General features: G+C 38.2%; 2 protein-coding genes across 18 annotated transcripts in view; both read left to right on the top strand.

Moving 5' to 3' along the window:
• Positions 1–23,958, top strand: part of LOC126765715 (craniofacial development protein 2-like) — a 358,631-nt gene that overhangs the window by 125,232 nt on the left and 209,441 nt on the right. The window lies entirely within an intron of this gene.
• The window catches only part of LOC126765740 (uncharacterized), a 113,416-nt gene that overhangs the window by 10,691 nt on the left and 78,767 nt on the right, over positions 1–23,958 (top strand). The window lies entirely within an intron of this gene.

Genomic DNA, 23,958 nt, shown 5'->3' with positions numbered 1-23,958 from the left:
AGCGAAATTGAGTTTAAACTTCCGACTCCTAATAATCCAGCTTCAACTTCTCGCTGCCCCGCTAAATATTTGTTTGATGTTAACTTTGGAAGCTTATACATTAAATAAATTGTCTGAAATATTGAATTTTATCTTCTTTTCCCAAAATAATTGTCGTTGATATGTATGTTTTTCCAAAAATAGTGGTATTATTTTATGAATACATTTACTGTTATTTTAATAAAACATTCAGAAACAAACTATAAAAGATAAGTTTTATTTAAATGAAAACCAAATTAAATTAAAAATAAAGAAAGTTTCACGGAAAATATGCTTGTCAAATGTGCCCCCGAATAAGTCAAATGTGCCCCTTAGTGGGGGACGTTTGACAAATTATGTATTATTTTTTAATTTCAAATAAAAAATAGCTTTGAGTGTTTTTCCAACTTTTTACTTTCATTACTTAGTATCCAAACCCTGGTGCTTTTAAAGCTGTAACTCATTTAAAATTATATTATATTTGGTAGAAAATAAAGGACTTTTATATGAAAGTGTCAAATGTACTCCGTCTTCCCCTATATATATACTATACATGCCTATTTATATAAATCTGCTGAAAAATATACCCCATCGACTTCGGGTACAACTTGAATAAAATAAAATTATAACATAAAAAGTTTCATTAAAATGTACTTAAATATTTGTACAAACGTGTATCGTCACATATGTAGATACGCACATTGTTTCAAAGTCCTCATTGCATATATCCAGCAATACCCCTTGGTTTTTGACCAACAAAAACAAGCAGGATTGTGTAAAACATACTAATGTGTGATACATATGAACATACATGTACATGTACAAAGTGTAGTGATCTCTACAACGAGCTCACATAATAAAAAAAAAATACTTATTTTATTTGAAAAACTCTAATTAACTTAACCCATTTAGACCTGAAACTATTGTTTTTTAATTGAAGTGTTTTTTTCTATTTTTATTAGACCTAGGGTATCACAGAACATAAAAAAAGTTAAAAAAGTTACATTTCTGCATGTTATGTAGAAAAGGCCGTATCGTATGTGATACAGCAGGCTCATATATATGTATATGCATTAATACAACAAAAACAATTTCTTATCAAGGGTACTTCAAAATAATTTATTACTTCTGGTGTATCGTATATGAGACGGTAGGTCTAAATAGGTTAAAAGAGTTCGCGGTTACACGTACTATCATATACGGAAAGCTATTGCTACATTAATTTTTTCAAAACTCTTATTTACATAAAAGAAAAATATTCTCGTCCAAACACATAATATCAAACAGCCACTGGTTTTAATGATTTTCTTTAAAACTCTTATACAAAAGATGCTTCTATTCAATATTATAATCTATATTATTATATATTCGAAACTTATTCTGAACTTCTACCAGTCTAGTTTTCACTGAAACATTTTTGATTTATTCCACACATCTTTTAAATGAGCTCAGACTTAAAGAAATCTAAAACAACTTAGTTGCTAAAATTTCAAAGATGATTTCTGACGTAAAAAGTCCATGTACACCTGCAGAAGTTACACGCTCAACGCAAGGTGCTACAAAACAAAAAAGGGTGAAAGATATTTCAAATTTATTTCTGAGAGTGAAGTCTGAATCAGTATTAGAATTCATCAAAGAAAATCTTGACAATTTCTGGACACGTCTCTAAGCGGCATATGACGCAATCGTAGAATCTGACGACTCAGATCTATCTAAAAATTTTAAATCCTGAGCTTACGCAAAATACGAAAATTGCTTAGACCAATATGAAGAGACAAAAGAAATGATCTCTAATCAATTAAAACCAATAAAATCAATTGCACTTACTCTACAACCGAGAGTAGAGCTGCCACAAAGATAAGCCCAAGAGGCAAGTTCAGGCATTCACCTTAAAGTGCCAGCATTCGACACATATATTTCATGGAGGTTATGAACAGTGGCCGTCCTTACAGGACATGTTTACAGCCGTGTACATAAATTATCACAAGCGCAGAAATTGTATCACCTCCGATACAAAACCAAAGGCCAAGCAGGTGTAATAGTGAAACAGTTCGCTCTTAATGACGGAAATTTCAATTTTGCTTGGGATGCTCTAAAAGCACGTTACGAAAACGAAAGAATATTGGTCGACAAACAAGTGATGATATTAATAAATTAACCAAATTTAGAAAGAAACAAGTGAATAATTCTTAAAACTTCAATCCACAGTTTCAAATTGTTTGTCAGTTCCCAATATGAAATTGCAGAAAGGGGTAGAAAAAACTTAGTCAAAGAAAAACGTCCAAAACGACCTCAATAGAAGCTTCAATAGACCCCAAGCTAGCAGCAACAATAATTTAAATAGAAGCTTTTTTAAGAATCAATCGTTCACATCCGAACAATATAAACAAACGTCATGCGAACTGTGTAGGAGGGCGCAAGCTCAAATCGTGCGAGAAATTCAAAAAAATTAATATTAGTGATCGAAACAATTTTGTAAGATCGAAAAGACTTGTACCGACTTTTTGTCCCATGTGCATACGCTTAAAGATTGCAAAAGCAAATGTAATTGCGTCTTCTTCTTTAATGGCGTAGACACCGCTTACGCGATTATAGACGAGTTAACAACAGCGCGCCAGTCGTTTCTTCTTTTCGCTACGTGGCGCCAATTCGATACTCCAATCGAAGTCAGGTCCTCCTCCACCTGGTCCTTCCAACGGAGTGAAGGTCTTCCTCTTCCTCTTCTTCCCCCGGCGGGCACTGCGTCGAATATTTTCCGAGCTGGAGTGTTTTCGTCCATTCGGACAACATGACCTAGCCAGCGTAGCCGCTGTCTTTTAATTCGCTGAATTATGTCAATGTCGTCTAGTATCTCATACAGCTCATCGTTCCATCGAATGCGATATTCGCCGTGACCAACGCGCAAAGGACCATAAATCTTTCGCAGAACTTTTCTCTCGAAAACTCGCAACGTCGACTCATCAGTTGTTGTCATCGTCCAGGCCTCTGCACCATATAGCAGGACGGGAATTACGAGTGACATATAGAGTTTGCTTTTTGTTCGTCGAGAGAGGACTTTGCTTCTTAATTGCCTACTCAGCCCGAAGTAACACCTGTTGGCAAGAGTTATCCTGCGTTGGATTTCCAGGCTGACATTGTTGGTGGTGTTTACGCTGGTTCCAAGATAGACGAAATTATCTACAACTTAAAAGTTATGACTGTCAACAGTGACGTGAGAGCCAAGTCGCGAGTGCGACGACTGTTTGTTTGATGACAGGAGATATTTCGTTTTGCCCTCGTTCACTACCAGACCCATTTGCTTTGCTTCCTTGTCCAGCCTGGAGAAAGCTGAACTAATGGCGCGGGAGTTTAGGCCGATGATTGTACCTGCTCGATTAAGTTCTGCAGCGTGATTTATTTTCTCCAGCAGTAGGTTTAGTGCTATCGAAAGCAGCTTTGAAATCGACGTAGAGGTGGTGTGTGTCGATTCTCCTTTCACGGGTCTTTTCCAAGGTTTTGCGTATGGGGAGTATCTGGTCGATTGTTGATTTGCTAGGTCTAAAGCCACACTGATAAGGTCCTATAAGTTTGTTGACGGTGGGCTTTAATCTTTCACACAATACGCTCGATAGAACCTTATACGCAATGTTGAGGAGGCTTATCCCACGGTCGTTGGTGCAGTTTTTTGGACTTCCTTTTTTGTGGATTGGGCATAGCACACTTAAATTCCAATCGTTGGGCATGCTTTCGTCCGAACATATTTTACAAAAAAGCTGATGCATGCTCCTTATCAGTTCTTCGCCGCCGTGTTTGAATAGCTCGGCCGGCAATCCATCGGCCCCCGCTGCTTTGTTTTTCTTCAGGCGGGTAATTGCTATTCGAACTCCTTCATGGTCTGGCAATGGATCGTCTGCTCTATCATCATCGATTGGGGAATCGGGTTCGCCTTTCCCTGGCGTTTTGCTTTCACTGCTATTAAGCAGACTGGAGAAGTGCTCCCTCCATAATTTTAGTATGCTCTGGGCATCGGTCGCTAGATCATCTTTGAGGGTTCTACAAGAGTATGCTCCGGTCTTGATTTCTTCAGTTTGCCGCCGCATCTTTTTGTAGAATTTTCGAGCATTACCCCTGTTGGCCAGCTTGTCAAGCTCTTCATATTCACGCATTTCGGCCACTTTGGTTTTCTCTCTGCAAATGCGTCTCCTTTTCCGCTTCAACTCTCGGTATCTATTCCATCCTGCTCGTGTTGTGGTCGATCGTGACGTTGCGAGGTAGGCAGTCTATTTTCTCTCCTCTGCGACACGGCACTCCTTGTCGTACCTGCTGTTCTTTTGTATTTTCCAAAAACCAATAGTTTCGGTAGCAGCTGTACGTAAGGAGCTTGAAATGCATCGTACCACAGTTCCCTTATACCGAGTTGTTGGCGAGTGCTCTCAGAGGTTAGGAGTGCAAGTCGAGTAGAAAATCGTTTTGTTGTTGTGATTTCAGCTTCTCGACATCGAACCTTCCTTGTGTTTGTTGACGTTCATTATTTGCTGCACAGAGGCGGGTGCGAATCTTGGCTGCAACGAGGTAGTGGTCCGAGTCGATGTTAGGACCTCGGAGCGCACGTACATCTAAAACATTGGAGACGTGTTCTCCGTCTATCACAACATGATCGATCTGGGTGGTGGTTTTTCGATCCGGAGACAACCAGGTGGCTTGATGAATCTTTTTATGCTGGAATCTAGTACTAAAGATAACCCTATTTCGGGCCCCGGCGAAGTCGATCAGCCTCGATCCATTTGGGGATGTTTCGTCGTGGAGGCTGAATTTACCGGCTGCAGTGCCAAAGATACCTTCTTTGCCCACCCTGGGGTTAAATTCGCCAAGCACTATTTTGATATTGTGGCGGGGGCAGCTATCATAGGTGCATTCCAAGGCATCTTTGGTCACATCGTCCTTCTCTTACGTCGGGGCGTGGGCGCAGATCAGCCATATGTTGAAGAACCTCGTTTTGATGCGGATTGTGGCTAGACGTTCATTCACCGCAGTGAATGATAGTACTCGGCGACGGAGTCTCTCTCCCACCACAAATCCCCCACCAATTTTGCGATCCTTTATATGGCCACTGTAGTAAATGCCACAAGGACCTACTCGCCTCAGTCCTTGTCCCTTCCATCGCATTTCTTGGACGGACGTGATGTCAGCCTTTATTTTCACGAGAACATCAACCAGCTGGGCAGTGGCGCCTTCCCAATTAAGGGACAGGACATTCCAGGTGCATGCCCTCAATTCCTGGTCCTAATATCGTTTTCCATGGTCGTCTCTCATTTAGGGTGTTTTTTTTACGTGGCGGGTCCCAAACCAAGCGCACAACCTTCAGACGGATGTTCTTAGGCTACCCAGAGGATACTTGGTCAAGACCGGAGGTCGTGAGTTGCTTGAGCCATCTGAAAAATAATCGTTTCTGGTCACTCCCAAGTGAATGGCGATCAGAGAACTTTCCTCTCTTGTGTGAACTTCTACACATGACTCCACCTTCCAATGTAATTGCGTATATTGCCATAAGAGACGCCATTCACTGTTTCATATCACATATTTTTCCAGCTTACCTCAAAATTCTTTTAATAAAAGCCCAATAAGGGCTACGGGGTTAATTGCAACAGCAAATCCTGAAACAACAAACCCTGAAATTCGCTAAGAAGCACCATTTATTCTGCTCAAACTGACTTAAAACTCAAACTCTACACAGCGAGAATCAAAGTAGTAGTACTACTACCAACAGCAGACCAAGGATCACAATGATCTTTTATAGTGTCTAGGGCACAAGGCTAGCTACAGTTGCCAACAAAACTGGCCAATTTTGAAATCACGAGAATGGGCGGAAGAGTAGTTCAAAACTCAAATTAAATCTGCCCCATTTCCTCCAAAGCTGATAAGCGAATACACGCTGAAGCTATTGTCTTACCGCAATTAAGAAATGTGATTCATAACTATCATGTAAATAGCAAGGCAAAAAGTTTCACACCTAAAGCTAGCAGATCCAAACTGCAATACTCCCGCTCAAATAGATCTTCTATTAGGCATCGATCTCATACCACAGATAATACTCGAAGGTATTGAGAAAATCTCAAACACACTTCAGGCACTATTTTCGGTTGGATCCTAAGTGACTAGTTACGTAACCAGTGTCAACAACGACAACTCATGTTGAGGAAATCTCAAACGAGTACCTCAATACACAATTGAGAAAATTTTGGGAATTAGAAAAACTACTTCCCATTTCCCCGCATTATCCGCCATAACAAAAAGGCAGATTTTATCCTCGGTGGCAAAATTTTCGATCCCGCAGGATGGCTCTTGCCAATTATGATACTAGCGAAAATCTTAATACGAGAATAATGGCTAGATGGAACCGACTGGGACAAACAAGTGAAACTTCTTCGTTTAGAAAAATGGTCCCAGTTCGCAAGCAATCTGATTGACATTTCTCAGATACAAATTAAACGATGGGTAAACTATTCCTCCGAACACAAAGTCAAACTACACGGCTTCTGTGACGCCTCTGAGAAGGCATGCTGCGCTTCTTTATTAGTAGCAAAAACAAAAGTGGCTGGTTTAAAAACGCTAATTCTACCAAGACTTGAGCTATGTGGCGCGGTTCTACTTTCCAAATAAGTAGCCATGGAGCAAATGCATTTAAACCTGACAAAATGCAAATTATATCTGTGGTCCGATTCCTAAATTGTACTAGCCTGGTTAGAAAAACCACCACATGCATGTAAGACTTACATTTCCAATCGAACGTCTCAAATACTTGACCTAGTAGGATCAGCCACTTGGCGGCGTGTAGCCTGTGCTGACAATCCTGCCGAGGGAGCAAGCCACTGCACTTTCCCACCACCACCTTATGGTGGAGTGGCCCCCGATAGTTAATAGAATCTCCTGACTCTTGGTCAATATCACCCAAACGCAACATAATCGCTTCAAAAGGTAGAAAAATCGCCACTTTCATCGTTTCTTCGAGCACTCAGAGTTGGTGCTTACATGTTCAAATTTATAGAGCAACTGAAAACCAAAGCCAAAGGATCACCTAATATCCCATACAAAACAGTGACACACCTAGCGTTACAAATGGAAAAGGTCGCACTAATCGCATATACTCAAGCTTGCTACTTCAGCAACGATATATCACTACTAAGAGAATCGAAGCCGATTGATAAAAAGAGCTCACTCGTATTTCTAAACCCATTTTTAGACATGAAAGGTCTGCTTCGTGCCAATGCTCGGCTTGCTAATTCAAGCCTGATATACAACAAACGCCACCCCATAATAATTCCAGAGAGGTCTCCATTTGCCACATTATTCCTTAATTACATCCACATATTAATGCTACACGCCGAACATCGCCACATGCAACATATGGTGCACCAAGAGTATTATATTCCCCGTCTTAAGCCCCAAATCAAGAAGTGCATCTTCACGTGCAAGATTTACACTATGCACAAGCAGAAGATGCGAACAGATTGTGGCTGCACTTCCACCTGAACACTGTAATTTCTCTCTGGCTTTCACCACAGCAGGTGTCGATTTGCTGGGCCTTTTCAGGTAAGGGCGTACATGTTAAGGTCTCCCTCCCTCATGAAAAGGTATGTGACTGTCTTTATATGTTTCACGACAAAGGCAGTACATCTTGAGCTATGTAGAAATCTAACGATGGAGGCTTTTTTACGGCATTTGCTCGCTTCGTCGCTCGACGTGGCTTCCCACAGAAAAGCAGTTTGTGGATTTTCTAAAATAAGTGTCACCTGACATCGTACAAAAGTACGCCCCTCAATTGGCAATTTATACCCCCAAACGCTCCTCATGTGGGCGATTAATGGGAATCATCCGTAAAAAGCTTAAAATCCCACTTCAAATGAGTAGCAGGAAATTATGAATTAAATTATGAAGTTTTCACGACGTCATAAAATCGAATTGAAGCCGTTTTCAATTTCCGGCCACTCACAGTACTATCGCAAGACCTCTCAGACTTCTCCGCCTTAGCTCCAGGGCATTTTCTCAAAGAAGCACCATTCTGGCCATCCCTGAGACAGGCGCGGAGTCGATATACCTATTAAATCGATGGGAAAGAATTAAAATTCGCCATCATAATTTAAGCCGTCGATGGAAAGAAGAATACATAAAGGATCTCCACAAAAGAGATTGTGTCCTCACCCTTGATGATTGTCTGTCCCCTACCGACCGACAGTTACCTACTAGTCGCTGATCTCCGTACGCAAAACGGAACGCTAATCAGACTGCTCGTGAAGCTGTGTTTTCTATCAACCACCGATGATCGCAAAACCGCAAACAACAAACCGAAAATACCGCGACACAATAAAATCATCACACTAAATAATAAAAACGAGAAATACGCCCATAACAACCGTTAAAATTAACAATCCGTCCAAAATAACAAAGAAAACTAACAAAAATGGTCGAGCAATGCGACGACACATTCATGCCACATATCGTGGCACGATCACCGTGTCGAACTATTTGACAGATAATCAACCATCTTCTCTATACAGATTAACATGGATGTAGATACGCCAGTAACAACAACGCTAACCGCTCGGGCGGCTACCAATGAGCTACGCTCCGGGTCTATCCCATCCCCACCCCACCCATCCATTGCAGCTGCGCAACACGTGCCGTACACCAGCGGATTGAAACCTCGTTGCGGCGTCGACAGCTTGGACCACAATCACGTCGATCCACGGGTCTTAGCAGCGTTGTGGCAACTCTTCAACAACTGCAGCGACTCCTAAGCAAAACAGTCGCCTAGGGGGGCCGGGAAGACTAAATGAGCCTCTGACTCCCCCTAACAGTATAACATTGCCACACCACACACATCATACACACCACCTCTTCATCACACACCACATCTTCATACACACCATATCTTCATCACACACCCCACTTCATACCTTCCACATCACGCGCACACAGAAACTACCACATCACTAATACAACTCACATGAGGGCACCATACCAATGTAACAAAAGGGACCGACGGACAGGGCACAGACCTATTTCGATTTCTATACCTACACGTACACGGACGACACGTATAAACAGCCGCCTTTTGTATTTGACAAGATATACTATATTTACGAAATTTGGTATGAATTATTTTCTAAGGCACCAATGTAATCTGTGAAGGGTATATTAGCTTCGGTGCAGCCGAAGTTAACGTTTTTTCTTGTTATTATATCTGTTAAAGTATTTAAGCTGATGTTACTTATTCTATGGGTTTGACTTTTTATCTGTAAAATGTTTATAATATCGATCCAATTGCTTTGAATAGATTGCAATCAAACTCCTTCAATGCCGCCTTTACTTTTTGTATAATTCTTTAACCTATATTAAATAAAGTTACACTTCGTTTTTAAATATGAAACTTTCGCAAGTATAATGAAAAACTAAAAATTAAAAAAAATATATACATGGTATCAAGGCATATTGAACAGGTAGCCTCATGTGAAAATCCCATGTATTTTGTTGTTGCCTGAAACCTCGAATGCATCAACCTACGAAATATCAAGTTTGATTTGAAAATACGTATGTACAGCTGCGAGCACTGAAATATTAGTGTGCAATTGTGGTAAACATTTCTTGAAATTACAACAAATTGTTGTACTTGACACCACATATAGTACGTACACATACATATCTGCAAATATATATCGTTTCAACAAATACGTACTGCTACAAGATTCAAAATCCATTGATCGAAAAGCAATAAGCTTCATTCCAATTTTTCCGCTTTTTATATAGTGAATAGTCATAGACAAAAACGATTGTTTTAAATAATTATCGGTCCATATATTTGAGGTAAGTCCAAAGGTACTAAGTTCACTTAGTTCTAACTTTAAGGAATCGTGGGCTATATTGTATAGATTGTCTATGTTTCTGGATATTGTTGTTGGATGAGGTAATAGTTCATCAGTATCTACGTTCGACCCATGCTTAGCTCCAATTGAAAGTATTAGATCCGTATATTTTTTCAGTCCTGCATCTTCGATCATCTTGAATGGTCTGCAATTTTTAGTGACCCATTCAGTGAACGTATCAGCAACATTTTTTTTTGTGTCGTTGTCCACTAATATCTTTGGGTTATCCGAACGGTTTTTTAAATTTTTATAGCATTTATGTTTCACAAGGTTAGACGTGCTACTCAAAATTTAAAAACGCTGTTACAATTTTTGCATGCAACAACATCCCTTACCAAACTGCCACTATTTTGACGATGCAGATTCATCTAATGTTACCTATTTTTGTAAAACAGAGACACAAGTGTAAATTGTATTACAACATGGCAAACAATTGCACTGAATTTCGCGGTCAATTACTTACATCCATTATGCAATGCCAAAACTATTTTACCCCCTTTTATCTTCGTATACACAAAATAAATGACGAATTTAAATATTTAATAAACTGTCTCGGTTAAGCGTTTACGGCCAGTACAATGCAGGCAAACATGTGGGGAAACTCCTTCCGTTTGTCTTCTCTATTTGCTTGCTTAGCTGAACACTATGGGTGCACCCTGTTCTGTTAAAAGAATGAGAGAAACAATGAATTCACATAACAATAAGTGACGATCACACACTATTCCACTACTAAGCGAACGCTAACGCTTTGCATTCACTGCTGGTTGATGATATGAGTGTGAGTTGGGTTTGTTTATGAGAGGAATGAGCTGAGTCTACCTGCTAGCGATAAACAACAACTCACAATGTCTTCTCTGTATCTGCATTCACATAATTCCAACTCAGCGTCGGCGCTCAACTCGAGTTATGAGATGAATTCATAAATTCTCTGTTGCATTCATAGCGTGAATTAATTCTTGCAACCCTTTAGCACATACATATTCACAGGGGAATTCCCGATCTGATTGGTTCTATCACAATCAATTCAAACGCACACTTGATCGATGTCTGAGTTTTCGTGCGTCGTTGGACTTGATCATCTTTTTCTGTACAATCATTTCCAATCATCATACCGGAACCAAAAAATCAGTTTGAATCAGTAAGCAGAGCAATCAAATCAATTGATCGAACTCCTTCGTTTTCAGCACGAAACTCGATCGAACAATTTTGTAGCGAACCGCTGTGCTGAGTTGTGACCGTTTTGAGCGAGGCTGATCAAACCGAATCGATCATACTCAATGCAGGTCTCTGATCCAAACATGAAAAATCGTGTCCAGCCATTTCTCCGACAGATGTTAGCAAAAAATCCCGAAAAATTTGTTCGTACACTCAAACAAAGTTCTATTGTAGAATAAAAATTTCTATGTAAAAAAGGACAAAAAACAGGCCAGATTTCCCTACTGACCCCTAATTCGTGTAACTAAGCTATTGTTTAAGTTTTTTCTGTGTACTACATATAGTCATCTAAGGCCATAATTTTTAAATATTATATTAATAATATCATTAAGCGAACCATCTTTGTTTAGATGTGATCGCATAGGTACATCAATTTTTTAGATTCATAAAGTTATCTATTTACCGTGCCTGGCTTATAACTATTATTCTTATCTTCGTCAAATAAATATATTTAGCTTACTTAAAATTGGGTTGCTTGAAAATAATTAAATAATTATCTTTAACTAACTTGTTTAGCGCACTATTGTGTTTTTTTGTAGTTTTTGAACACTTCACTTCTGTTAAAAAGGGGCTAACGCTGGGGACGGTACCAGCAGGTTATGGCTGCATATAATTGATCGACCGAAAACCCATATTTGAATCCATTCGGATACAGTTTGTGACCAGAATAGCAGAACATGGCCTGTCGAATCCCACATAAATTTGTATAGTGCCAAAATCTTTGGTCAGCGGCGTCAATACCAATAGAGACTTCGCTTGTTGCAATTGATCAATGACCGAAAAGTTTATGGGCTTTTGTAAAAGCAAAAGTCTTTGTCTAAGTACTCATTCGAAATGATATTATTTTTGTAGACTGAAAGTAAATCATAGAAATATTGTGTCTTTACCTCATCCAACCGATAAGGAGTTTTTAAAAAGAGTTACACTCTAGAAATTGATATTAAATTGTTGAGTACGCAGAGACCAGATTACAAACGACGAAAGTAACGTGGTCTTTCTCTGCTATGAGAAATTCTTGTAGCAATATTGACTACAAAACTTAACAACTATCGAAACGAGTTGGCTAGAACGGAGTTTTCTTATAAAGAATATAGTGGTATGATTTAACAACTGGTTCTGGAAATATAAGTTAGTTCTTTTTAACATTATTGCAATTATTATTCTTCTAGAAAACTAAGTTCGACCACAAAAAAAAAAAACATTAATCACATATGCCTCTCCTTCCTGTGAACCTCAGTATTTAAGTTTTAATTAAGTCTCAGCGAAACTGTAGATGGCAGTACCAACCAGTGTTTTATTTAGATATATCATGGTTTACCATTTGAAATATTTGTTGACATTATTTTAAGTATAAATTTATGTAATAAAAATGTAAGGTTTAGAAATAAAAAGCCCGTATGCTTTTCGTGAATAAAACTCGGAAAATTGGACAATTCCAAAAAGTAACTTTTTTTAAATATTTTTTGTTTTGTTTTTCAATTATTTGAATCGTTCAAATTTGTCGTTTGCTTTCTTTATTCCGGCTATTCAAAAGAAAAACTATTGAAAATTATTCCGTGAAAGCGTTATATGTGTTTCTCACAAAGTGATCAATTACAGATTGAAATTACCATATTGAAGTTACGACGCCACGAAGAGGTCGCCCTCGGTCGACGTTCTTTTTGGCATCAACATACCTTGGCCGCCCAAGGCACTTGACCGAGTACTCCCAAGATGCGATGACATACGTGCGGAATTATGGATCGCGGTAAATTAGCAAGCGATCATCACGATGTCACAGCACGACTTTTCAAACAACAGTTACGATGTTTGATGGACTTTATCTTGAAGCAACGTGTATGTGGTGCTGGCAGATGCGAGATGCACTCTGTTGAGTAGCAAAAGAGAGGTTTGTCGCACGCTCACATTCACAAGGAAGATGGTGGTTACACCAGATCAAATTGATAAAATTATTTCTGCGGAAACTCCTGATTCAAAGAAAGATCGAGTATTATACGAAGTAATGAAAAGCAATATGGTTCATGGACCTTGCGGACACCACAATCTCACTTCGGTTTGTATGTCTGACAATAAATGCACAAACACTATCCACGTGCTTTTCATTTGAAAACACAAACTTATTTACTTTTGCAATTCATGAACGTTTTCCGACTGTTGTGCGTCTCGCAGTTAATTTGGAGAATGGCCAAAGAGTATTTCAACCCAGAAAATACAGTACAGTCAGTGGAAACACCGCCAGCAACAACATCGACGAGTTTTTTTTTCAACTTTCGTCAATGATCCGTTTGCAAGAACATTGCTCTATTCGGAAATGCCTTGATATTATACATGGAATGCATCGTCGAAGAAATGGTTACGCAGAAATCAAGGACAAGTAGTAGATGACCATCCAGTTGTGTTCTCAATTAATGATTCTACCTTCGGTTGCTATTGATAAATGTAGGCGGTGCAACTTCATTTGAGTCATTGCGTACTGTGAATGGTAGGGTGTGTGCAACTTTTTGAGAAGCAAGCCAGCAATTAAAATTGCTAGAACATCATAATCACTAGAACCAAACGTTGGACGATGAAGTTCGCACACTTTTCTCGATTATCATTACGACATATTACCCTTCAAACCCACGTGAATTACACATACAAACAAAAATGACATTGCCGAAGACATTTTAGATCGTATTCGCTAAGAATTGGGAATGGGACAATTCCGGCTGATACTTCCGGAGGTTTAATATCAATTCGCTCTGCCGTTTTTAAATTCACGACAGATAAACTCATCACGAATGTTTAACCGAACATTGGCAAATTTAGCTGCCAAAAATAGCGATGTTGTTGACTTAAACTGGAAGATTCAAAGTCGAATTCCGGGAGACTTGCACTCATACAAATCGATCGATCGTGTTGACAATGAAGACGACGCTGTGAATTATCCAGTGAAGTTTCTAAATTCTTTGGAGAGACTTGGTATGCCACCGCATCTATTGCATCTCAAAGTTGGATCTGTAATTATTATGTTTCGCAATCTTCATGGTCCGAAACTGTGTAATGGAACCCCACTAATTGTGACGCAGCTATCGAATACAAGGGGCAGAATGCTTGATTCTACGAATTCCTTTGAGTTCTAACGATTTGCCATCTCAATTCAAACGTATTCCGTTTCCAGTGAAAATTGCATTTGAGATGACAATCAAGAGGACACAAGGATAGTCGCATAGTGTGTGTCATAAATCTGAAAATGCTATGTTTTTCATACGGCCGGATATACCTGGAGTGCTCACGAATTGGAAAACCATCTTCTCTGTACATTTACACACCGGAACAGAAACCAAAAAAAGTTGTTATCAAGTTGTAGAAAAATTACAAATAAATGATTTTCAACAAAATATAAATTCAACTTTCTTTTAATTTTAAAACACATAATTTTACGCAGGAAAACGGTTGCGGGATCAGCTGGTCTATAGTATTTATAAAAATGAATGGCAAAATGTGTTGGTAAGCGCATAACTCAACAACGCCTGGACCAATTTGGTCAATTCGTTTTTTTAAATGTTCGTTGAAGTTCAAAGGATTAACTGCGAGAAAAATTCGATTAATTGCCGGAAAAACCCTAAAAATGGCCCTTTTCTTCTTTCCATACAAAGGATTTCTAACTAAAACGTAGAGTCAATTTGAGCTTTATTGTTATTGTATAAAGTTCATATTAAATTACAAGCACTCACTGTTGTTTAAGCAATGTAGGTATGTTCCTAGCGTCAAAGAGTCAATTTGCACTTTATTACCGCTATACAAAGTTCAAATTCAATCATATATATCAAAACAGTGTGTGTTGGAGCACAAAATTCATCGTTGGAGGATTTAATCTCGCGTTCCGAAAATCAACAAAAGTGATATCGGCTGATAGCTTCGCGATATTATTTCTTTTTTAACTTTAAAATGCATAAGTTTTCACGTCATTACATCAGTCAAACACAAACTGCGTTACCAAAAGTGTTTTACTATTTTAAGTTTTTATTATTTCATATCCCTATTTTACATACATAAAACAGTGGTATTAGTAGTTAGTGAAGGATTTGACTCCAAGTCATATCAAATTAAAAAAATGTTGAAATAACTACAAACTGTCAATGTCGAGTGTTGTTTTCCTTGGATTTTTGATTATCTACTCTACTGAGTTTGCTTTTGTCAACTGATACACGAAACAAATCGTACCTATGTCGTGTTTGTGCAGTGTTTACTTACCTATAATTACTAATTGTTGCATACTAATCTTATGTATAAAAATAAGTTTTTGTCTGTTCGCTATAGCTGACTAAACCATTGCATGCGATGAAAAATGGCCTAAACCACATTGAAGGGAATCCTATGAGGATGGTTTGTAAAAAAAAATCAGAAATGGTTAATTTTTGACCCACTTACGAGCATAAATTTCCATAAAGTGACAAAGAATACAAACATTTTTTTTAATGATCGTTTGCTTTCTTTATTTCGGCTATTCAAAAGGCAAATTATTAAAAATTATTCAGTGAAAACTTCATGTGAGTTTCATACAAAGTGATCAATTACAGATTGAAATTAGTTACTATGCCACGAAGAGGTCGCGTTGTTTTTGTCATCAACATACATTTGCAAAGCACATGCATACATACGTGGGGACCTATGGACGAGCGGATTTGTTTGTTACATGCACTTGGAATGCAAAATGGCTATAGATTACGGAATTATTGAATCGCGATCAATCAGAAAAATCGTCACGATGTCGCAGCACGACTTTTCAAACAACAGATTAAATTGACGCAATCATTTATGCGGAAATTCCTGATCCAGAGATTGATACAGAATTATACGAAGTAGTCAAAACCAATATGGTTCATGGACCTTGCGGACACCACAATGCCACTTCGGCTTATATGTCTGACAGTAAATGCAGAAAACTCTATCCATATATAACACTATAATTTAGCACCCAAATGCGTCTTTATTCATTCGATAAATGTTATCTCTTAAAATCTTTCTTTAATTCGATTAAATATGATTGCTTCCAAATGTATTCACTTGCAAGTTTTGTCACATTAGTAAACAGCTGATTTCAACATTCGTTTTGCGTATGTTCGAAAAGACGAAAATCCAAACAGATTCTGTCGCACCACTGAAACTCAGAATTGGTTTGCAATTCTGACAGCTGAGCAATTCTGTCTTGGATTCCACAACATCTTTGTATATCAGAAGAACGGGAAATAAGGGCTGGTGTACCTCAGGGTAAAGTGCTAGGCCCAACTCTGTACATAATATATACAGCAGACAGCTATTGACATCCACTTTTGCTGATGACACAGCCTTAGTAAGCCGTAACAAATGCCCCATCAGAGCATCAAAAGTATCAGAGCAGCACTTAACTTTTGTCGAAAAATGGCTAGCCAACTTGCGTATAGATATTAATGAGCAAAAATGCAAGAATATTACATTCTCGCTAAGAAACGTGTCGGACAGTTAAAATTAACAATGTTCTAGTACCACAAGCGAATGAAGTAACTTATCTTGGGATTCACTTGCATCGAAAGCTCTCATGGCGAAAACATATAGCGAGTAAATTAACTTGCATGTAGTGAAGAGCAGCAACTTTAAAGTGACTGTAAAACAAAAACTCTAAACTTAGCCTAGAAAACAAAGTCCTGATATACAATGCAATCATAAAACCGATTTGGATGTATGGCATTCAACTTTGGGGTACGACCTGTGCAACCAACATTGATATAATACAAAGGTTCCAATCTAAAATGCTTAGAACAATCACGGGTGCACCATGGTACATGCGTAATGAAAATATTCATAGAGATCTTGATATTCCTATGGTAAAAAAGGAGATAGAGGACAGCAGAATAAGATATATCTCTAAACTTCGCGAACATCCAAACCCATCGGCTAATGCAAATTCCTGCAATCAAACACGTTTAAAAAGAAGTGATCTACCAGCCTACCAGAGAGCAACGTTCTACCAAAAAAGCTCAACCAAAAATCTTGAGCTTCTTTAGTTTTAAATAGAGTTAAGATTTGAATACTTATTGTCTGGTTTTACCAAGCAGATCCAATAAGTAAAGAAATATTGAACAAAAAACATATATATACCGGGATTTACACTCTATGTTACAAATTATCGGGATGGAAAAGTGCGGCTATGTTCGTAAATGCATCATGACTTGCAGCATAAGCAACAGTAGCAACACTGCAAGTTTGACGTTTGATACTTCTTATACAATTTTTGACAATTTGCAGATACATTTGTTTGCATTTTTGAACGCGTATAGTACTAAAATGGAAATTTTGCTGAATCTAACACTAGACGAAATTTGTGAGCAAAGAAATGATAGATTTTCTTTAAATTTAAGAAAAAGAAGGGTATTGAAGTCAAAAAGAAAAAATTGTAGGTACAAATGTTTGTCTTTAAAAAGAAAAATACCTAAAAACAAATCATTTATTAAAACAATAAAGTCGTTCCCCGAGGACATATTCAACCGTACTCTCAGCAATAACTGCGTCTCCGCATTACTGAGATTTTCACTAAAAATTTAAAAATAATAATTTATACAATTATTATTAACATAATTTAACTAAATTCCAATACAAAAATTAAAATAAAACAGTTTTGCACTTACTTTTCGTCAGACATCGTAGTTAAATGCAGTAAACAATTTTTTGATAGAAATTATGTATGACAGTTGATAGAAGTGTTGCTTTTTTGAACGCTTGATTATTGCAGTGTTGCAATATTGCATTTCTGAACGTTCTGTTTGTTATGCAATCGTCATGATGCGCGTCATGATGCATTTACGAACATAGCCTGCATGATGGCACGGTAGTGTTTTTTAGAAATCGGTTAAACCACTGTGCTCTAGAATCTCATGCTACAACACAGTTGCAAGCTTCAGAAATATCCCTAAAAAATAGGGCTTTTGACTTGAATCTTACGGCTATATACTGTTCACCTCGTTTTAAAATTACAGTTAGCGAATTTAAAGAAATTATTATATTAGGTCAAAGATTTCTAGCAGGTGGAGATTACAACGCAAAACACACATACTGGCGCTCATGTCTTATTAATCCGAAATGACACCAGGTATACAACACCATTATTAATAAGCATAATAACCTGGATATAATATCTCCTGGTAAGCCGACATGCTGGCCCAGTGCTGGAAAAAAAAATACCAGACCTAATAGATTTTGCTGTAGTCAAAAATAAAGATAGATCGCTTATGACAGCTGATACTTGCACAGACTTATCATCTGATCTTCTGTATTATACAATTCTTCTGTATTAATACAATTACACGAACAGCATATGATATTTGAGCCAAAAGTTTTTTTTAACATCTCATAAAACTCAAAAAACATATTACTCTAAAAATGCTAATTGCATTACCAAATATTGCTATATTCAATTTCGTGGAAAAAGTCGCAGATCTTCATAATAGATAGACCTGGGAAAGACTCAACACAGCCGTCTTCCTTTAGACAAATAAGTCTCTTACCCTGTATTTCTAAAATATTTTAAAAAGTTTTACTATCAAAGATGACTGCTTTCCTCTACGAAAATAATATAATACCAACGCACCGATTCGGTTTTCATGCTAAACATGGCACTGTAGAGCAAGTAAATAGAATTATCAACGAAATCAGGAAAGCATTCGAGCACAGAGAGTACTGTTCAGCTATTTTTCTAGATGTAGTTCAGGCGTTCGATAAGATCTGGCATGAAGGCCTCTTATGGAAAATCAAAAAAGTTTTACTATACGAATTCCATAAAAATTTGGAGTCATATTTAAGTAACAGGAAATTACAGTTCAAGTAGCAGACTTCATATCAAAAGAACGAGAAATAAGGGCTGGTGTACCTCAGCGTAGCGTGCTTGGCCCAACTCTGTACATAATATGTACAGCAGATATTCCAACAGCTATTGACGTATTGACATCCACTTTCGTGCATAACACAGCTCTAGTAAGTCCTCACAAATGCCTCATCATAGCATCAACAGTATTAGAACAGGACTTAACTTTTGTCGAAGAATGGTTAGCTAGCCAACTGGTGTATAATTATTAATGAGCAAAAATGCAAGCATGTTACATTCTCGCTAAGATCAGAAACGGGTCGTACAGTAAATCAGGGGTGTTGTGGAGCCTGATAGTTGTCGGAATCAGAATTGAAACCGATCAAAAAAGCAGTATGTGTCACGAATTTAGACATTATTGGTTTGATATTCGAAACAGAATTTGTATCGGTTTTGGATGTCACGGAAATTAATTTTATCGGTTTTGCTGTCAGAAACAAAGCAAGAAGATAGTCGCACACAGATTTGAAATGTAAGTTAAGAAATCGAGTTATTTTATTGTTACGAATTGATTTATCTTTATTTCTATAGGAGAAAACATAAGAATAAAGTACGAAATGTCTCAATTATTGAGTTTTGGAAAAAAAATGCGGGTATTTAAGGGGGGAGCCGCTTTAGAGGCTTCATGTTTTTTGTGGGAGGGAAAGAAATAATTGATTACAGCGAAATTTCTAGGGTTTTTAGTTATATATTTAAACATCACCCGAAAATTTTTTGGATACGAATTCTTCGATATTCTGCCTTAGGGAAGTAATTGTCCGATGCATCTCGCGTGTGCATTTGTTGGACGGCGGGCAGTATGCAGATCGCGATTTCTATCGGAAACAAAAAATTCAAAGAGATTCATATTTGTTAATGACTTATGTTCAAGTTGACCAAAAAAATTTTACATTATGTTGTTTAAACATATATTCAATCTTAACTTTTCTTAGTTTTTTTTTAGTTTAAATAGAAGATATTTAATGCCAAAGATAATAAACTTTGTCCCATTTCCATACGACGTTTACTGCCCGCCAATTAAGAAAAATCGTAAAAATGAAAAACCAAGAAATCGCGCGTCAAAGTTTTCGCTTTCTGCCCAAGCGCTCATATACTTATGTATCTGCCAGACGTTCGGTCACTATTTCTCTTCTAGTTTCGACAATACTTCGAATTCGCATCTATAACTATAGCGACATATTCTCTGATAATTTTTAAAGTGACTTAAGCAAAAAAAAAAAACAATTTTTTGAAGCCTCTAAAGCAGGCTCCCCCTTAAAGAAGATTTATAAAACGTAATAAACGTACCTTAACACCCAAATACGTCTTCATTCATTCGATAAATATTATTTCTTAAAATCTTTTTTTAATTCGGAACTCATTAAAAACTTTAATAGGAGTGCTTCCAAATTTATTCATTTACAAGTTTCGTGACATTACGAAACAGCTAGTTCGAATATTGGTTTTGCGTATGTTCGAAAAGACGAAAATCCAGTCAGATTCTGTGGCACCATTGATAATCAGAATTGGTTTGCAATTCTGAGCGCTAAGCAATTCTGTCTTGGATTCCACAACACCCCTGAATATAACATTGTTTATAGTACCCCAAGCGAATGAAGTAACTTATCTTGGGATTCCCCTGGATCGAAGGCTCAAGTGGCGAAGACATATAAGGAGTAAAAAAACTTACATGAAGTTGAGAGCTGAAACTTTAAATTGACTTTTAAACAAAAATTCTAAAGTCCTGTTATATAAGGCAATCATAAAACTGATTTGGATGTATGGCATTGAACTTTGGGGTACGACCTGTGCAACCAACATTGACATAATACAAAGGTTCCAATCTAAAATGCTTAGAACTATCACGGGTGCACCATGGTACATCCTCTTTTTACGCTATATTGGCGTAGGAACCGCTTACGCGTTTTAGCCGAGTTAACAACAGCACTTTTCTCTCGAAAACTCGCAACGTCGACTCATCAGTTGTCATCGTCCAGGCCTCTGCACCATATAGCAGGACGGGAATTATGAGTGACTTATAGAGTTTGGTTTTTGTTCGTCGAGAGAGGACTTTGCTTCTCAATTGCCTACTCAGTCCGAAGTAGCACCTGTTGGCAAGAGTTATTCTGCGTTGGATTTCCAGGCTGACATTGTTGGTGGTGTTTACGCTGGTTCCAGGATAGACGAAATTATCTACAACTTCAAAGTTATGACTGTCAACAGTGACGTGAGAGCCAAGTCGCGATTGCGCCGACTGTTTGTTTGATGACAGGAGATATTTCGTCTTGCCCTCGTTCACTACCAGACCTATTTGCCTTCCCATTTGACTTCCTTGTCCAGAACTAACGGTGCGGGAGTTTAGGCCGATGATATCAATATCATCGGCATAGGCCAGCAGCTGTACACTCTTATAAAAGACTGTACCTGCTCGATTAAGTTTTGCAGCGTGAATTATTTTCTCCAGCAGCAGGTTGAAGAAGTCGTACGTTAGGGAGTCGCCCTGTCTGAAACCTCGTTTGGTATCGAACGTCTCAGAGGGGGGTCCTTCCCGATCCTGACGGAGCTTTTGGTGTTGCTCAACGTCAGTTCACACAGCCGTATTAGATTTGCGGGGATACCAAATTTAGAAATCGCGGCATAAAGGCAGTTCCTTTACGTGCTGTCGAAAGCAGCTTTGAAATCGACGAAGAGGTGGTGTGTGTCGATTCTCCTCTCACGGGTCTTTTCCAAGATTTGGCGTATGGTGAATATCTGGTCGGTTGTTGATTTGCTAGGTCTAAAGCCACACTGATAGGGTCCTATTAGTTTGTTGACGGTGGGCTTTAATCTTTCACACAATACGCTCGATAGAATCTTATACGCAATGTTGAGGAGGCTTATGCCACGGTCGACGGCGCAGATTATTGGATCTCCGTTTTTGTGGATTGGGCATAGGACACTTAAATTCCAATCGTTGGGCATGCTCCTTATCAGTTCTTCGCCGCCGTGTTTGAATAGCTCGGCCGGCAATCCATCGGCCCCTGCCACTTTGTTGTTCTTCAGGCGGGTAACTGCTATTCGAACTTCTTCATGGTCGGGCAATGGAACGTCTGCTCTATCGTCATCGATTGGGGAATCGGGTTCGCCTTCACCTGGCGTTGTGCGTTCACTGCCATTCATCAGGCTAGAGAAATGTTCCCTCCATAATTTAAGTATGCTCTGGGCATCGGTCACTAGATCACCTTTGGGGCTTCTACAAGAGTGTGCTTTGGTCTTGAAACTTTCTGTAAGCCGCCTCATCTTTTTGTAGAATCTTCGAGCATTGCCCCTGTCGGCCAGCTTGTCAAGCTCTTCATACTCACGCATTTCGGCCACTTTGGTTTTCTCTCTGCAAATGCGTCTCCTCTTCCGCTTCAACTCTCGGTATCTATCCCATCCTGCTCGTGTTGTGGTCGATCGTGACGTTGCGAGGTAGGCAGTCTGTTTTCTCGCCTCTGCGTCACGGCACTCCTCGTCGTACCTGCTATTCTTTTGTATTTTCCAAAAACCAATAGTTTCGGTAGCAGCTGTACGTAAGGAGCTTAAAATGCATCGTACCACAGTTCCCTTATACCGAGTTGTTGACGAGTGCTCTCAGAGAGAAGGAGTGCAAGTCGAGTAGAAAATCGTTTTGTTGTTGTGATTTCAGCTTCTCGACATCGAACCTTCCTTGTGTTTGTTTACGTGCGTTCTTTGCTGCACAGAGGCGAGTGCGGATCTTAGCTGCAACAAGGTAGTGGTCCGAATCGATGTTAGGACCTCGGAGCGCACGCACATCTAAAACACTGAAGATGTGTCCTCCGTCTATCACAACATGATTGATCTGGTTGGCGGTTTTTCGATCCGGAGACAGACAGGTGACTTGATGAATTTTCGGGAAGAATTTAGTATACCGTCCCAGGATTTCAAGGATAAAAAGGATATGGTCGGATAGAGGAGATTATCCTGATCAAGGATATATATGGTTATAGCCGCAGGAAGCTTATAGTTTAAGAGATATTCACGTTTAAAATTTAAAATTTGCAATATTTTAATAACATCTTTTCTATATTTAAAATTAATTTTGCACTTATATTTTTCTATTTTATATTCACTAACACATCACTAATTCGTTTGTACACTTTTATTTTATATCATATATTGCAAAAATAGCTTTTATTATACATTTAAATTATTGTTGAATTATGACTATTTAGTAATAACAAATTAATTTCAAACTGTCAAATGATAAGTGTTATAAATAAAGGAAACATAATCGTTGATAAACCATAAAAAATTTATAAAAAATAAAAAGAAATATACCCGTAGTGCCAAAGATACCTTCTTTGCTCACCCTGGCGTTAAAGTCGCCAAGCACGATTTTGACATCGTGGCGGGGCAGCTCTCATAGGTGCGCTTCAAGCGCTCATAGAAGGCATCTTTGGTCACATCGTCGTTTGAAAACTCTTTTTTCCCATTTTTTTTTATTTATTTTTTTCTGAACCATCAACATCTCAAGAATATTGTGTTAAAGTTTTAGGTCATTCGGAGAAAAACTAACGAAGTTACAGCAGGTTAAATAACGGTACCTCTAACTTAGGTTTGCGAGTTAATTTTTACCAGAAGTAAAAATGAGTCAAAAGAATATATTTTGAGCTGCACCGAAATGTGTACTCTTTATTTATCCTCTTAAGACTAGCTTATTACATGCTTCTTACTTCTATTTATACTAAGCAGTATGTTTACTTATTACTAGTTGATAGTTTGTCTAAATACAGATTGTATTATTTGTTTAAGTTTGTTTACATATATATTGTTTGCCTAGATACATTTGCTTGGTTTTAAGATAAGGTTGTTGTGGTATTCAAACTCAATGTTGTTTTGATACTTGTTTGTTTAGGATTGTTTGTTGTAGTGATAGTGTATTTCAGTTGTTCCAACTCAAGGTTGTTTCTGCTTTCTGTTTACTGA

This window comes from Bactrocera neohumeralis, unplaced genomic scaffold (assembly GCF_024586455.1).
Source record: "Bactrocera neohumeralis isolate Rockhampton unplaced genomic scaffold, APGP_CSIRO_Bneo_wtdbg2-racon-allhic-juicebox.fasta_v2 cluster11, whole genome shotgun sequence".
Classification (NCBI taxonomy): Eukaryota; Metazoa; Arthropoda; class Insecta; order Diptera; family Tephritidae; genus Bactrocera; species Bactrocera neohumeralis.
Note: the sequence above shows the minus strand (reverse complement) of the source record. Positions and strands in the feature narration are given on the sequence as shown.